The sequence below is a fragment of the Armigeres subalbatus genome, chromosome 2 (assembly GCF_024139115.2).
Source record: "Armigeres subalbatus isolate Guangzhou_Male chromosome 2, GZ_Asu_2, whole genome shotgun sequence".
NCBI lineage: Eukaryota > Metazoa > Arthropoda > Insecta > Diptera > Culicidae > Armigeres > Armigeres subalbatus.
In genome coordinates, this window is record NC_085140.1 from 361324419 (window position 1) to 361342858 (window position 18440).

General features: G+C 38.9%; 1 protein-coding gene across 3 annotated transcripts in view; it reads right to left on the reverse strand.

Annotated features, from left to right (window-relative positions):
- Positions 1-12039, reverse strand: part of LOC134212995 (tyrosine-protein kinase hopscotch) — a 105447-nt gene extending 93408 nt beyond the window's left edge. Inside the window, exon 1 of one of the 3 annotated variants that reach the window (XM_062691422.1) lies at positions 11667-12039. The gene's annotated coding sequence lies outside the window, so the exon portion shown is untranslated. Of the gene's footprint in view, positions 1-11394; positions 11414-11662 lie in introns of those variants that run through there. The other 2 variants (XM_062691423.1, XM_062691424.1) reach the window with 2 other exon arrangements.
- Between the last annotated feature and the right edge of the window lie 6401 nt (positions 12040-18440).

The following is an 18440-nucleotide window of genomic DNA, read 5'->3' on the forward strand; positions in this document are numbered from 1 at the left end:
ACTGAACTATTTGAGCACCGCACTCTATAGATCAACTTCCAATTAATTGGTTTTGGTGACCCAAAGCTTCATTTTAACGATTTTTCATCATTTCTTGTCAAATTCATATGAAGTCCCAAAGAACTTGAAGCATTCAAGGCTTTCTTTGGAGCCTCAGATTCCGTAGTCTATTTGCAATTCTTCACATAAACAGCAATAACATTTTTAATTCTACTACAAATCAGTCTGATTTTAAATCCTGAGATGACTAGTCCTAGATATTTTTACAAAATCATGGCTGGTTTCATGTTGTGTCAGAAGAAATGTGTTCAAAAGAACACCTTTTTCTGAGCTACAATGTATTAGTTGTATACACGTCGATCCGTTGATATTCAAATTCAACTCCTGATTTTTTAAGCCTCAAACCTCAATTAATACTTCATAGTTTGTCCAACATAAAATTAACCGTTTATTTGAAAGTGATCATTAGTTTATACATTTTTGATTTTTATTATGTTAAAATGTTTTCGTTTCGAAGTCTTTACATTTCTTGGCGTCTCCAGTTAGCCTTGCGAGTAAAGGCATAGGATTTTCAATCCGGAGGTAGCGAGTTCGATTCTCGGTCCGGTCTAGGATGTTTTTGGATGGATCTGGATATCCGTGTATTACAATGGAACATACTGTAAGTGTGAAATCTCCTCCCAGTTACTGGTTGTGCTTCTTGAATGACACCTCATATGGACTACTGTTTGATCCTGTACAAGCAGACAAGAGAACTGTTCTCACGTCCATCTTACTGTAACAAATTCAGCTAATTTCGAAATAAAGCACCAATTTTGTCGGGAAAGCTAACGTGCATGCCCCTGCTGCCAAGGAATAACGAAAAGACCTCTAATTAAAACTGCCGAAATTCGAAAAAGGTGTGTGCAAGACTATCACAGAATTCAAAACAATTATGAAAATAACAATAACTAAATACGTAAAATATTTCTCTGGGTTTTCCAATCCCAGAGACCTAAAAATTCTTTTACGTTTTTTTCGTACAAGAATTAGGCTTTCCTTTCCTTCCCTTCCTTCCTGTTTTAACATTAAGCAAAGTTCGGCCACAATATTCTTTGTGGAAAAAAATTGCCGATAAAATAACTAAGCGGTATATACCATTTATAAAAAGCAGCTAATTCTCAAGATTGTTGAATTTTTTACCCCACAGACCAAAAGTTGTTTAACTGAAAAAGTTTCATAGCGTTTTAGAGGCATTTTAATTCTCATTTCCTATATCATGTCATGTAAAATTTTAATTGTAAAATTTTAATTTTTCTACTTTTTCTCAAGTGTTTTCTAGGCGGCAGCACTGATGAAGGAACCGACCCTATAGAGCTTGCTGACGTTTTTAAATCATCTTTCTATTTCAAGCGCATAAGAAGGATATGATTTGTTTGCATCGGAAAACGATTCCCGATGAGAACAAATCTTATCCTCCCTAATGCACTTGAAAGAGAAAGGCGATTAGACATCAGCAAGCTCAATGTGAGTGCTGCCGAAACAAATATTGAATGCGGTATAGACACCGTCACCAACTTGATTATCAGTGCAGTAAAATTGATAACATTTTCTTTGTGTGCATTGACAAGGCTTGTTCTTATCGCGTGTTCAGATGGGTTTGTCGCTAATTTTGATATGACGGATCACGGTTATTTTTATGTGCTTGGTTTAACGTAATCAGAGTAGATTTAACTTGCAAGTTCAATGACAGGCAGTCTACAGAAACATAGCACGGATTCAGCAATCATCAAGAACAAACATGATATGTGTGTAATAGTTTGACAATGTGCACTAGTTGCGCAATGATGCGCTATAAGTTGAAAGTGAATAGAATCGGTTTTCGCGAGTTCGAAATTCGATTTTCAACTGGAACCATGATATAATTTTGGCACAGTGAGTAGGGACAATGGTGTCGTGTATACTGAATCTGAAATTTAAATTTTTCAAAAACCTTAAATTTTGCAATGAAACATTTAAGGTGATTATAGAATAAAGCCAGAAATCGGCCATTTTGTAAACCACGTGATTTTTCAATATTTTTTTAAAGCGCACGAGATGAAAGAACCATAACGCGTATGGGGCTGAAATAATGGTAGATCGTTTGCTTAGTTATGCTGAACAATCATAATTTGAGTTTCGGCACTGTACGAAACCTATTACGCCAGATTTGGGCTTTCCGAAATGTGTGTAGATAAACGAGTGGTGAGTTTGAAATTCACCACGGGCTTCATTCTATAATCACCTTAATCAATCAGCAAGACAAAGGTGAAACTATTAAGTCTTTTGAAACTCATCTATTGATTATCCTTTGTTCACTTTTAAAAATGTTTACGTATTTTGGGGCTCCGTGGCCGTGCGGTTACCAACGTCAATAGTCTAGACGCATGTGCTACGGAGAGTGGATTCGATTCCCGCCCCGGTAAGGAGGAAACTTTTTGTGATCGAAAAATTCCCCTCTGGTACATTGGGTGTTATGTGTCCGTTGTCTCATGCTAGGTGTTAAGTGTTCAGTCTTTTTTTTACAATAAAATTATAAAAAAAAACTCTTTTGTTTCAAGTCTGAAACATATCGTTTATGATGGTTAGTAATAGTCAACAAGTACAGAATTGTTATTTAAATTGAACTTAATTCAGTTGTATTTCTTCATCCCTAAAACAGACGTTGAGTAGTAGAAAATATCTTAAAATGGTAGGGGGAGATTCCCCAGTGCCGGACACATAAGCCATCTATCGAACAACTCTCTTATTATCCGGATTATGTTTACTTGTACACCACATACACAAAATATGATCATTAAAGATTCATACAAACAGTATTTGATCATTTGACCTCGTTTTAGGACGATGTTTTTTGATGATGAATTTTGGTGAAAATTTTCACGGTTCAAAAAAGTGTCCCCGAGTACCGGACACTTTTTCATCATGTTCAAATATGACCAAGTCTCTATTAGATGAGTAAAGACATCATTTAGAATAGTAATATTGTTTACTTGCTTCACGTTGTAGATAATAACAGGTGTTAGTATAGCTTATTTGACTCTCCAGTTCAATTTCTTACATCCTACTCAAAATACCCCCCATTTTCAATGACATCTTCAATTTATGTTTCTGCTTATTTCTGTGGCTTTCTGATACATCAGTAAGAAAAAACAATTGAATTGTAGTAAGTTAAACCAAACAGGTACAAAGAATGGCTATTTCATCACATGAAAACCTCACTGTCCGAACCCGGGGGACGGCTACTGAATAAGGAAATTGATTTTGCACCATAGATACATTGTATATCCAACAAATCATGATCGCTATTTGAAATATGACTAATATTGACCATCTCGACATAATCAGAATTCATTCCATTGATTTTATTATTGTTGATTCAAACCTTCTAAAATAAGGCAAACCTGAAATTTTTTGACATTTTTGTTCAACTTAAAATTTTGTTCAAAGTTTACAACATGGGGATCTGATAATCCATGCAGGTAAAGGACTTTTCAATAGCTTTCTTTTGTACTACATAAGATGACGGAGGGATCTCTGCAAGTGCCGTTTTTAGAAGTGTCCGGTATTGGGAGGTCTCCGGCGCTGGGGGATCTCCCCCTACTCCAAAAACAAAGTTACACCGCAATTTAAAAATTATTTTTGGAAACTTTTGCATTTCCTACGCAAAGAGTATCATCGTGTTAGGCTCATGATATACGAATACAGAAAGGCTAACCTGGCTATGAAACCTCGTATTTGTACTTCCACATTCACAGTGAAAACTAAGTTATCGGAACATTTATAATGAATTTGAGTGGTGATCGCACATTTCTATCCTATGATAGACTTTGTCCTGGGTGCCGCGGAAAGAGCCTTTTTTGTTTTCAAGGGATTAAAAGGATATTTAGAAATCTATCACATAAGCGAAATTATTTTATAGTTAGGGTAACCGTACCCTTAGTGGAGGTAGCACCAATAGTGGCGGTAGTGGGGTTTTAATGAGATTTATCATAATTATACACTTCACGATGATTTTAGTTGATGCGTCGTGCTTTAAATGTTCTGTTAAATGCAATTTATCCTAAGATTTCGCTTGAAAAACTATTGAAAACAATGATTTTCCTTAATAAAATAGACTCCCTTGCACCTATAGTAGTGCAAATGTACCAATAGTGGCGAGTCTCATATGAAATCAATGGATAGCACCACCATTGGTACCGTTACCCTACTTATGTCGAATTCGTTTTGAAACCTGGGTCAGTGCCAACCCTGAGTAAAAAAAAACATTCCCAGTTCCATCTGTCATTGAACATGTTGGTGTGCGTAGCATCGTGTTTGTTTTGATTCGAAACATATGATCCTGTACATCCAGTGTACTGGTAGTGCTTTGGCCTTGACTAATCAGATCATGATAACACAGTCAAACAGACGTAACACTTAATTAAAAAACATCGTACATGGATAACAATGCGTGATTCCTCATGTAGAGGCGCTAGTATACAACCACTTTAGTATATGACGCTCGAAATATCAATCACCTACGGCGACGCTTTATGTTGTATCATAGCATGTGCCTTCTGAAGTATGAGGCCAAATGACGTTTCATCAATTTCAGGAAGGAAGCGCGTTAGGAGTTCGCCTGTGAAAAACGTGTGAAATACAGTTGAATCGCAATTCACCTAAGAACTTTTATTTTAGAAGGATTTAAGACATATATTTTGTATGCAGCAGTAGTTTTCTCCGATGATGTCTTCACTGATGTCGTATCCCAGACAGGAAATTCTTCGACACAAGAACTGATATTTCTTCCACTTAATCAGTAGTCCATTTATGCATGTGGTAACCAAAACCATGCGCCATTTTTCCAAAGCTTCTTGTTCGTCGGCAGCCGGAATGAGAAAGTCGTCGATTGGGTCGTATGAATAAAAATTAGCAAAACTCAACGCTTGTAGTATCTACTAAAAAATAAATTCCACAGAGAAAACTACAAGTTTGATATGAATAAAAAAAATCGAACTTGTGGCATATGCTACATTCGAACTTAGCCTTTACTACAGATTACAACCATTTACAACATGCAGAAACGTCAAAACAAAATAGACCCCATGATGACGATGATGATTTCATCATTTTTTCGCAGCTAATTAACAAAAGACATGTCTGTTTTGTTTGTTTTCCTTAAATTGGATTTATATTTTCAAGAACAAAGCCGATTCGCTTCGATTCTGGTGAATAATCTGCATTTGAAACATGAGTAGCAACGTCTTGAGCAGACTACAAGAAATCAGTAGTAAACTCTTCTTTTATTCATACCGAATCAGTTGTTTGTAGTATGTTCGAAAATTGTAGTGTAGTAAAGTCTCTTTTATTCATAGGAACATGTTCCACAAGTGACGTTTACTACACAAAATGTAGTAAACTCGAACTTACTACTTTTTATTCATACGACCCAATGACGACCTTCCTATCTATCAACTCACGGAATATATCATTGACGTTGCGTTGAAATACCGTGGGTTAAATAATTAGACCAATTAGACAAGACAGGCAAACATGGTTGCAGCAACTTGATTGTGACTAAATCTGGTCGCATCCCAGTCAACACAAAGTCGTATATGATGCCACATAAGATGCTAAAGTGGAGGCCATATACGTACAAGTTGTATGGGGAAGTACGTATATCGCCTCCACTTTAGCATCTTATATGACATTATATACGATCTTGTGTTGACTGGGATATGAGTTTCAGTAACCTATGTGGAACATGTGTGCTGCTAGGGTATCCTTATCCACTGGAATATGGAGGAACCCATTTTCCAGATCGAGGCAAATCTGGCAGAATGCAACTCATCCAAAATGTCCTCAATTAATGGAATGGGGTTACAGGGTTTGCAGAAATCGCTCTCAATAGATAACGAACAACGATAAAAGAGAGGCAACAACCTCTTTGAATCATAACAAGCCACGAGAACAAAACTATCGCACTTGTTTACAAGTTGAAAAAAAAAACTGATTCGGATAGGTGGCCCCCACCGATGGGGTTTGATAAAACGCTTTGTTCTCGTACATTTTATGTTGGGAATCAGAATAATCGTAACCGGTGCCCCCCGCAATTGGAGCTTATTGAAAGACATTTATCAAGGGTTGTAGCCCCCCGAATCAGTTCATTATCGTAACAGCTACCGAAAAACGTCTCTCGCGGTATGCTACCTATCGAGAGTGTATCACCCAACCAGCGGATGGCAGATTTTAATACAATTCTGCATAAGAACCTTACAGAAACTGTATAATAATTTGGCATATACAATTTCGGAAGATTTTAATACAATTTTGTATTAACCTTCCGGGACTCGCTTCATCCTGGACCGCTCACGCAGTCCCGCCTGTATTGTGAACGAGAAGCGTGCTTTTTTCGGACCTGTTGTACTTTTTACAACGGCGCGAGTCTCGAAGGTTAAAATAATACAGATTTGTATTATTTTAATACAATATTTGTATAAAAAGCTTACAGAATTGTATATGCCCAGATTTTATACAATTCTTGTCAGATTTGTTTTTTGGGTGTATATATATATATATATATATATATATGTACTGTATATATACAGTCTGGTCTGGTCTGGTCTGTATACAGACATGATAAGTGAGAGATTCTCTCATTCTCCTTTGGATTCAAACCTTGGTCCCTTACAATCACCCTATTTAGACGACGATAGTCCACACAGAGCCGCCTAGTGCCATCTTTTTTATGTGCGAGGACAATGAGACTGCTGAACTCCGACGAGCTTTCCGTATTATCCCATTCGTTTATCCATTCACTAATCTGCTTATTAACGTTTCATCCCTCAACACTGTTTTTAGTGTCACTTTCACATTTTCCGATTTTTGAAGACTATATTCCTCCTCTAGATGTTCCACTTTTTCGCGTACCTTGAGATCTTTAATGTGCATTAACCGTTCGTCAATAATTTCGTCCACTACAATTCTCAGCGCAAAATGTCCATCACTTTGAATTTCGCATCATTGCAATGATTTGGCGAAAGCATAGCAGAGTAGATTTCTTCCTAAACGGAATGGGTTTTTTTTTTCGGCATGCAGTCTTTGGAGGGAAGCTGAATGATGTCTATCTAATCATCGCCGACGTTTCGGTGTTGGGTTTACACCTTCTTCCTAAAATTATTTCATGAGCATTTCCTTCGCAGCGAGAACGTCGAAAGCCATCCGCAATACCGCGTCATCCACTAGTAGTGCCCATCGTCCAGACAGCACCGTTCAACGTAACAAGCTTCTTCTTCTCTGCTCCGGTTACCGAAATATGCAGCTTTGTAATCTAGCGATCATGCAGAAGCGAAAAATGCGCGTGTCGGGATTGAATTATCTTTTATATCCATGAATGTTTCTTTCAACGATGTTGCTGCTGAATTGCAATCCTTGGACAAGTCACCGGAGATATGGCCGGTTTGTCCGCAGCTATAGCAAACTATCGGCTTCGCATGTGCATTTGGGCCAGATTTATTTATTTGAGTTTTCACTCCTGAAATTCGCGCATTGCTGGAACACATCTGATAGTTATTGCCATGTCGTCCACCAACAATACGTGATTCTTTGGAGTAACTCCCATATTTAGCCTCCTTTAAGCTGTGATAGAGTCTCAACTTTACACGAAATTCTGCAACCGACTTTGATTCATACAGAACCGTTTTCGTTGATCTCGTTGACGGCGTGCGTCAAAGTTGCTTTAACATCCAGGTCTGTTTTTGCACCGATTTCACGCATGACAAGAAAGTACTCTAAAATATGCCGCTAAGCTTCTTACGCGCTCGTAGCTTTTCGTGGACGACCGCACAGTTTTCCTTAAATTCGAATTCATTTCACAGGAATACTTTCAAAGCGTTCCAGGTAGTAACGCGTCTCACCTTTCTTCTTCAACATTTCCGACACACCGGCCTACATATCATTTAGCTAATGAACTCAAATTCACAGCAGTAACATTTGAGAAGTTTAATTGGTCAGTCAGCCAAAAGGTATCATCGTTGGGGTTGTTTATTACAGGCATAGTGCTGATCGTGAACGGATGAGGAAAGAACGGTGGTATAGATTGCTTGTTTCCAATGGCTTCACAAAAACACTTTTATAGTGGACTATGTCCACTCTTCAACACTGTAGCAGTTCTGTTTTGATTTGGAAATTTGTTCCCTAGATCACACAAAACTATTCCTGTTGTCTGTGTCGGTCTCAATCCTCAACGATGAGACCAGGAACAATAGCTATTATGTCTACTTAATCTTCAGCGATCAAAATGGTGAATAATAGAGTGTATTTTATACAACTTTTATTCACGGTTCTTCCACTAGAAAATCACTAGACAAATTCACCACTGTCTACACCAGGGTTTGAATCCAAAATTGAATGAGAAAATCTCTCACTTATCATGTTTCACGCAATCGGGGACATTCGCCTTTTCTTCGATATTTCACGACGCTTAAGCGGGGCGAAGATGAATACAACGATGCCTGTGAAAAACGCGAATGATCGGTTATTGACCGACCCAACTGACCAGCTGAAACGCTGGTTCGAGCACTTCGAACAACTTTTTCAAGTGCTGGCCAGGCAACCACCACCAAAGCATGATCTGCCTAGGATCGGACGTATAACACGCGTCAATACCGAAACTCCATCACTGTTAGAGATTAAAATAGCCATCCAAAGCATGAAATCAAATAAAGCACCAGGGGTCGATCGCATATCAGCCGCTCAACTACTGCATCGTTTATTTCGTACCACAACTTCCCCGGTCGACTGGATGCAAGGTATTTTACTGAAGGTGCCCAAAAAGGGTAACATGACTGTGTGCGATATGTTGCTGTGTACCGTTCTCAAAGTTCTATGCAAAGTAATCCTAGCCCGGATTCAGGAAAAGTTCGATGTGACTCTCCAGCGGCAGCGGGTCGGATTCCGTGCCGGAAGATCCTGCGTGGACCATATTGTCACGCTCCGTATCATTCTGGAGCAGGTCAACGAATTCCAAGAGTCCCTTTACTTGGTATTCATTGACTACGAAAAAGCTTTCGACCGTCTCAATCACGAGAATATGTGGGGCGCTTTGAGACGCAAGGGGGTTCCTGAGAAAATCATCGGCCTCATCGAGGCAGAGTACAGAGCGTGTATCAGTGGAGAACACTCAACGGCTGCAGGTGCTCATCAACAGATGCCTGCGGCATATAATTCGGGCCTGGTGGCCTCACAACTGGATCACAAACAACGAGCTCCATCGTCGTTGTCACCAGAGGCCGATAGCAATTAGCAACAGAAATTCGGTATCGGAAGTGGGGCTGGGTCGGCCACACTCTTCGTAGGAGCGGAAACGAAATCTGTAAACAAGCATTAGACTGGAACCCAGCGGGACATAACAGCAGAGGCAGAGCCAGAGGCTCATGGCGGCGAAGCCTCAATAAAAAAATAATATAAGTCGACCGAAATCTAACCTGGCAACAGGTTAAAGCGATAGCTGGACAACACTCAGGATGGAGATCTATCAAGTCGGCCCTTTGCACCACCGGAGGATCCATAAGTAAGTATCATGTCTGTATACACTCTCGATATGTAGCATACCGTGAGAGACGTTTTTCGGTAGCTGTTACGATAATGAACTGATTCGGGGGGCTACAACCCATGATAAATTTCTTTTATTTACCCTTAATTGCGGGGGTACTGATGTTGCTTTTTGACTTGTTTTACACAGCTGTGCGAAAAAAATATGGTCCCCAACATAAAATGAGAGAGAACAAAGCGTTTTATTAAACCCCATCGGTGGACGCCTATCCGAATCAGTTTTTTTTCTACTTGTATACAAGTGCGATAGTTTTGTTTTCATGGCTTGTTATGATTCGAAGAGGTTTGTGCCTTTTTATCGTTGTTCGTTATCTATTGAGAGCGATTTCTGCAAACCCTGGCCTACACGCTATGGATATTCTAGAATTTAACGCACTTGCAAGTATTCTGATCCCGGACGAGCCCCCAATTATTGTCGAAACCGTTGTTTTTCGACGAAAATACCGGGGACTCGAGATTCAGAAATCGGTATGATCTTCACCATATATTCATAAAACGCGATAGCAATAGGACCGGTCCTTTGCGCTGCCTCTTGAGTATTAACGAGAGAGTTCAATAGATCTCAAGTTCATGGTAGAGAGATTATGGTTTGAATGAGAGAGAGTGAGCGCAACGAACGGTAATTTAGGGATGATATAATTTTCAATTCCACATGTATGTTGTGTGACAAGTACAATGTGTACACTATGCTTTTTTTTAATCTTTATTAAAATGATTTTTAACTTATTTTTATTTTAAAAGTTCATCACTATTCATACACTATGCTCAGGGAGTCGAGAAAACATCAGGATCGAGAATCAAACTCGCCAACTCCGGATTGGCAACTCTACGCCTTTGCTCGCAAGGCTTACTGGAGTCCCCCGTTCTAATCTAGCTTAAAAAACATATTCGCACCGCGAAACCCGAATGTCGAAAATTAAGACGTTGTGCTACGTCAAAAATCGCCGTAAAAGGCAGTGCTTTAACATTATATTTAAAAAACGGAAAGAATGTAGTGATTGCGAATCGATCATTTTGCTCGATGATACTTTTATGCCCAGGGAAGTCGAGACAATTTCCAAACCGAAAATTTCCCAGACCGGCACCGGGAATCGAACCCAGCCACCATCAGCATGGTCTTGCTTTATAGCCACGTAGGGATACTAAAACCGATTTCTGATTGTGGAAAATGCGATTATGAAAATAAATAACGTAAACGTATATAAAATTTGATTCATCTTCAATTATACACTCTCAGAAGAACGTTGAATGATGCCTTGCTCATTCGTAAAATTTTGTTTATATGGAAGGATTGATTATGATATGTATTAAAATCGTGAGTAGATCGATAGTGCCTACCCGATCTGATTTTGGTTTTCAAAATTCAGTAGTTTCCAAAATTTAGTACTGATCGGGTAGGCGCTATCGATCTACTCACGATTTTAATACATATAATAATCAATCCTCCTATCTAAACAAAGTTTTACAAATGAGCAAGGCATCATTCAACGTTCTTAGGCACTATAATCTGTTCTGTAATCCCCTTCAAAAATTTGAAAAGCGACTAACCCATGCTTCAGAATAATGTAAATTTCCATCACTCCGATCGATACACGAGCTGGACAAGTGCAGCTGCACCTCGTCCGTCATCACCATCGTCAACTTTCCAATAGAGTAATCTGATACATTATGATGATGGGCGGACAATACTGTTCTGTGCAATCGCCTATGTTATCCCAAATTTTCCGGAATATTATCAAAATTATATGCTACGCGGCTCATGTTAACAACACACGAACTTACCTTTATAAATTTCCAATGTAGAATTTTCGCCCATCGGGCGGAACATAAACAAACGAGACAAATAATTTTCTCGGAATTTCGAAACCAAAATAGGTATTACACGAAACACCGCTGCACATAGAACGAGTTTCCCATTCAGGTTGATTTAGTTTCACTCCCAACAAACACATATTTTGCTTTTTCCATAATGACGACATATTTTTTCACTCATCCACTTTCTGCCATTACTGCCACGGATAAACAAATTCCACCACTAAAGCCTGGTTACCCACATTCGTTGTTATGACATTAGCTGGAACAATTCTCAATCGCCGCAGATCGGGACCGGACTCGATAGCAAACCTCCGCAATCCGGGATGCAGGATAGCTCTTGCACCCGTTCCCGACAGTAGAACCGATGTCCTCAAAACACACCAAAATTTTCCACAGAATTTTAAACGCCACCGACGACGACGTCGCACATCTTTTCTTCTAGCACTGGCTGTAGGGATCCTTCCCCGTTCCGCAACTTGCCGAGACCGAGACGGAATTGAGAGCTCTGTTTTTAAGCTTTTCTCATTCACTGCGAGGCGAACTGACTGCGCTTCAACACAACTTGAGCGAACGAAAGCAAAACGTCTTCTCCTTGCTTGCTCCGTAGTGTTGGGCATCGACCGAACCGTGCCGCGATGTAGCGATGTAGCCAATGTACCTGCATACCCTGGCACGACGACATCGTCTATTAGTTGCTGCTGCTTACATGTTTGGTAGGGTGTCTCAAATGGTTAGACGGTCGGAGTGTTATTAAGCAAAGTCTATTTTCCAAATAAGTTCAACGTGTTTAATGATTTTTGGCAAACACTTAGAAGTGTTTCAAAGTTACACAAAGAAAATATATGCAATGTCTATTAATTTTCAGTCAGGTAATTCATGAAATTTGGACGGCTCAGACTTTACTGTATCAACACTCGGGAACTGTATTAAAATCTACCATTCACTGATTGGTTCCTGGATTCCTTGGATTCCTATTACATAGGGACAGTAAACTATACTATCTTCTATTGAGAGCCAAGTATTAGGATAAGCTGCACAGTGTTTCCAATATTGAGACACCCTAGTATTGAGGAAAAACTTGTTTAACTCCTACCACAATCTAAGGCTGTACGGGACAGGCATTACAAACACGTTTGACTGGGGCGGACGATGCGGTTATCAACAACATAAAATCGGTCGCTCCGTCGTCCGCCCATAAGCAAACGTTTCCAGAGTTCCTCTTTGCTGCGCTATCCTAAACTCAATTCATTCACACGCGTACGCTTCGGTCGGCATACCGCCAACAGCCTGGGAGTGTTTTTGTGTGCGTAGAGAGCAATTTCTATCAAAAATGGGTGGTTGGCTATGCTACACGGTGTTTGGCATAACAATTGGGTGGGTGGTGGTGTAATGTTTACGATTGTATCGTTTTTGCTTTCGAGCCCACCCACACTTGGAATGAAACTGACGTTTTGAAATTCCGCTGTCACCGGGTTGCCAAGGGGTCCAACTATGTGTATGGAGTGATCAACTGAAATCCCAAATGAATGATGCCAAATAAAAACATCATTCTTAAGCTTTGAACAATTTGAAAATCGAGAAATTGATAGAACTGTAGGGGCTGGGGGTAATATGGACACCTTAAGGAATCGCGTCATTTTCACATAGAATTTACGTGAATCTTAAACTGAAGCACTACGATGGCTTGAGGTCAATTTAGGGTCTGTCTCATTTGGATAATTAAACTGAAATTAAACTTAAAAATGACATTTCAATAATTATCAAATAACCCTGCTCGCAGAGCAAAATTACTTTTGACAGATATCGAATCATTTTGCATCGATGTCTTATTGGAATTGCTGGGCAGCACCAGCCATTCTTATTACCGGGTTATTTGCTAATTTTCGAACTGTCACTTTTAAGTTTAATTCTCCAAATGAGACAGACCCTTAGTGGAAAAGAATTAGATTTTGTGATTTTTATGACAATGAAAATCAGGATAAAAAAATGCCGGTAAAGTATGCGGGTGAAATGGACATAGTGTGTGGGTAAAACGACATTTGAAGAAATTAAGCTTAAAACAATGACATCTTCTTCTTCTTATTGGCATTACATCCCCACACTGGGACAGAGCCGCCTCACAGCTTAGTGTTCATTAAGCACTTCCACAGTTATTAACTGCGAGGTTTCTAAGCCAAGTTACCATTTTTGCATTCGTATATCATGAGGCTAACACGATGATACGTTTATGCCCAGGGAAGTCGAGACAATTTCCAATCCGAAAATTGCCTAGACCGGCACCGGGAATCGAACCCAGCCACCCTCAGCATGGTCTTGCTTTGTAGCCGCGCATCTTACCGCACAGCTAAGGAGGGCCCCAATGGTATATCACATTAAATTTAGTTGATGAATTAATCACTCTTATAATATTTGTTATACATTATTAAACCGCAATGTGAAAAAATAGCAGAATCCTTTAATTTTTTCTTAAGGGGATTATAGAATGAAGCCAGAAATCGGCCATTTTGTAAACCACGTGCTTTTCCAATATTTTTTCAAGAGCACGAGATGAAAGAACCATAACGCGTATGGGGCTGAAATAATGGAAGATCGTTTGCTTAGTTATGCTGAACAATCATAAATTGAGTTTCGGCACTGTACGAAAACTATTACGCCAGATTTGGGATTTTGGAAATGTATGTAAATTAGACTGGCCCAGATTGTTGTGGGGAGAAAAAATATTATCGAAATCCACGGGGCAACCCCCAGGATTGTGTCTTTTCGTGAGAAAATCAATCTCTGAAAATTTTAGCTCAATCGCTTGTTGCATAAGTTGGCGCATTGGATTTGAAGTTTGTATGGGGATTCCATCCAAAATATATAGGAAAATACACCTCCGATACTCATTCGATCTGGAAATTGGTTCTGATTGCTCGATTGACCTCAGAATTGCAAAAACGGCAGTTGGTATGCTACAGAACAATTTCACAGAACATTGCATGATGATTAAATGAACTTTTTTTTATAGTTTACGGCTGATTTATTAGGAGCTGATTTGCGTATTTTTGGATTTTTTGATCGAATCGCATCAGCCGAAACCTATATAAAAGTTCATTTAATCATCATGCAATGTTCTGTGAAATTGTTCTGTAGCATACCAACTGCCGTTTTTGCAATTCTGAGGTCAATCGAGCAATCAGAACCAATTTCCAGATCGAATGAGTGACGGAGGTGTATTTTCCTATACATTTTGGCTGAAATCCCCATACAAACTTCAAATCAAATGCGCCAGCGTATGCAACAAGCGATTGAGCTGAAATTTTCAGAGATTGATTTTCACCCAAAGACACAATCCTGGGGTGCCCTGTGGAATTACTCAACTTTTTGTTTCTTGGGCCAGTCTAATGTAGATAAACATGTGGTAAATTTGAAATTCACCACGGGCTTCATTCTATAATCACCTTAAATTCAACGATTTGCGAATCTTCCACCTCACCCGTAAGATTGTCGTTCAATCCATTTAAAGGCAAACAAACAACCATGCGTTCTCCATTATTTTACATGCAATTGAGTCATTTTAGACTCACCATACGTACCGTATTTAACGGTACAGTCCCGTTTTACAGACCTTATTATGCTGTCCCGTCGTAATCTGAAAAATCCTTAATTTGTCCCGCTTTTCCATGGATTCTTCCAAAGAGCTCCAAAATATATTTCAAACAAATTCGATAAAAAAATATGAAGTGCTATGTTATTAGTATTGCTTTTAATAGAATGCCATCTATGTCGTTATGTATTTTCCATTGATAGACTTTTCTTAAAGTTTCAAAACAACAGGTGTTTCTACGGGAGATTTTTTCACACAGTTTCATTTCAATGACTTTTTTCTGCTAATTCTGATGCCAATTATAAATGTTGGCCAATTTCATCATTGAATTGAACGGAGCTGGTAACTTGATAGGCAAGTATATCCTGAAAACCAGATCACGCCTCATCGTCAATAAAATGAAGTGCAGGGACAGACATTTTAATTTCCAGATTGAGTTCATTTTTTTAATCTTGCGAAGTAATGGGATTGGGATGGGACACAGTTTTTAGTCTAGTGCCCTGGCTTATACACTGATGACGAATACTTATGTATATCAGTGTACATATAGGCCTATAGGTTTAAGCGCCATTACTCGCTCTCTGGAACGAGACAAAGAAAAAGAACCAAAAGCGATGAAAACCAAGCGAAAACTCAATACGATAAAATTATACCAAATTTTTACTTACAACATCTCCATATTTTCCGTGCTTGGAAGCGTTTTTCTTTTATTTTTCCGTCAAAACACAATTTATTGAAAAAAAATAACAAGCATCAAATGTATAATAAAATAAAACAATGAATGATAATAAAAAAAATGAATATAAGAAAAACATCAGTTTGTTTTCTTTTATTGAAATATAGCCATGGGGTATGGACTATCCAGCTTAACAAAAATCGTTACTAGCAGGCAAAAGTGTAATCAACTACCATTCGTGCTTTAAATTCACAGAGCTCATCGTTAATAAGCTCAAGGAAGTAGGGGAACCACCGAATGTCAACTATTGTTGAACTCTCATAAGAAATGGACGTGCTTTCAACAATGAGCGAAGAAATTAGTCGTTCAGCATTTGGCGAATTACCCAAGATACACACATTATCAATATTCGGGTTCTCTGCCTGGACCAGGATGTTTTCAGGACAAACTTTCTGGGCATAGCGTATTAATAACGCTATAAAAAGAATCGATATATTGAATGGATATATAAAAGCATTTGTTTGTTTAGTATAATAGGCACATTGGAAATAATAAATGGGTTATACATTATTACCAAGAAAGAGAGAGCATTAATTCTATTCACCGCATGGATCTTTTGAGTTGAATCGATTATTGAGCATAACGTGTCCGTAATGCATTGTAACGATTGTGTCCATTCTGTAATGATTGTGTTTTCGATTAACAGTAATAAATTCTAAAAAATCTTGCTTTCTAATTGTGTACAAAATAACAACACATAAAATAAGACCAAATAAGCAAACACAATTGGTACAATTGGCACATTTAAAAAAAAAGTTCACATTATTCACATATTGTCAGAAAAAATAATCTATGGACAAGGGTCGTACGTAAATATTTGTATAAGACATCTAATCAGTGGCGTAGCCACGGGGGTGGTTTTGGACATCCAGACCCAATTTTTAGAAGATTTTTTTTTTCAAAAAAAAAATGTTCCAAAACCCCCTCCCCTTTCAGACCAATTTTCTGGCTACGCCACTGAATCTAATCATTATATGTTAATGGAGTTCTAAAGGTCAAATTGGTCCGATCTTACTTGAATAGGTGAGTTGCCGCCGTCTACAGTATCCCCGGATCGTAACGATGTTGAAGACTTGTAGCGGATGTGAGAAATTCGTTTGTTTGGTGGTCGGGTGTTCTTGAAAAAGCCATTTTAATTCACAATGCAGAATCCTGATGTATGCCTCCCAAGCTCTTCACTAATGTAGGTCATGGCTGTAGCGCTGTGGTCTCATCAACTTCGTCAAGCTTCGCAAGTTTTTGGAATAGGGTCCTTGGGCAGAGCCGGTCCTCAACTACCACACTGTCTAAACCAAATACCAATCACTGCAGCTTCGGAATACTTTGGTTCAGTTTTGGGTTTTAATTTTAATTTTTTTGACGTAAACTACGTCTAAGGGGAAAACTCAGATACAGGGTGACAAATGAAAATTTCCAAATTCGAGACCGTCACGAAATCATGTAAGATTTTGAACTTGAATAGCGCCTTTATCTTCCGATGAATTTTTGAGATTTATATATCAATCGATTCGGAAATTCTCTACCAATTTGTCAATTATATTGAAACTTTGGGTTATGAATGTTAAAATAGGGTAGCGGATCATTTTGGCAGCACCCTCTTTTCTTGTCCGCAGACTCTCGTTTCGACCGTCGCCGTTCAGTGCGGTTGGCTTTTGGGCTCTCCTTTTTGTGCGGTGTTTCGCACAAAAAGTAGAACAATGGAGCCGGACCAGTGACCGCGGTCGAAACAAATGTAACAAAAATGCGTAATGTAGTGCATGGTGTATAAAAAGTGATCCAGATAGGGGCATGTTTGTGCAGGCATGAGACGATCAATTGTTATCAATGCCAATGCCCTTGCTAGTAATGCAATCAATTTATATTAAGGTCACTCCTAACGGAATCCAAGTTTAAAAGTGCTCGCGTTTTCGGGGGCACACCACTCGATACGAAAGCAACGCACAACTGTCATTTTTATTATTTCACGCATGCTGCGACGCAGCAAAGCTAAATCAAGAAAAATGACAGTTGTGCGCCGCCTTTGAATCGAGTTGTGTGCCCTGAAAACGCGAGTATTTTGGAACTTGGATTCCGTCAGGAGTGACCTTAAGAAACGACTTTGGAAAATGCATTTTTTTGCAAACTGAAAACTAATAAGGCCGTTACACATATTTATTAAAAATTATGGTCTTCGCTAAGTCAAGGGGGAGGAGGTAATCTTCTTCTTCTACTGAATCGAGCGGCATGAAAATTTGAATGTAAAGGTTTTTGGGGCCGGGGAAGGTTCTTAAGATGATTAGAGACCCCTCTCCTCTTTGAAACCTGGCTCCTATACAAATGAAACACCAATTTCATCATAACTCGAGATCAAGCAAATGGAAACAAATCTGGCGTGTGGAGGTTTTGGAAGAGAAGATATGTTTCTGTGGTGGTTTAAAAACCCTCCCCTTCTGAAAAGGGGGCTCCCATACAAATGAACCAAAAATTTGTGCATAACTCGAGAATTAATCAGAGAATAAATCAATTTTAGACGAAGCAAAGTTTGACGGGTCTGCTAATAAAAAATAAATATTAAAATAAAAAAAAAACTCCTCGGATTTGTTAAAGAATGTTTTGAAAGTTCTCAAAATTTACCGGAATTCTTTTTGTTGCCCCTCAAGTTGTTATTTTTTAGCAAAACAATTTGATGGGGGTGGGGGGGGGTGATGTTGA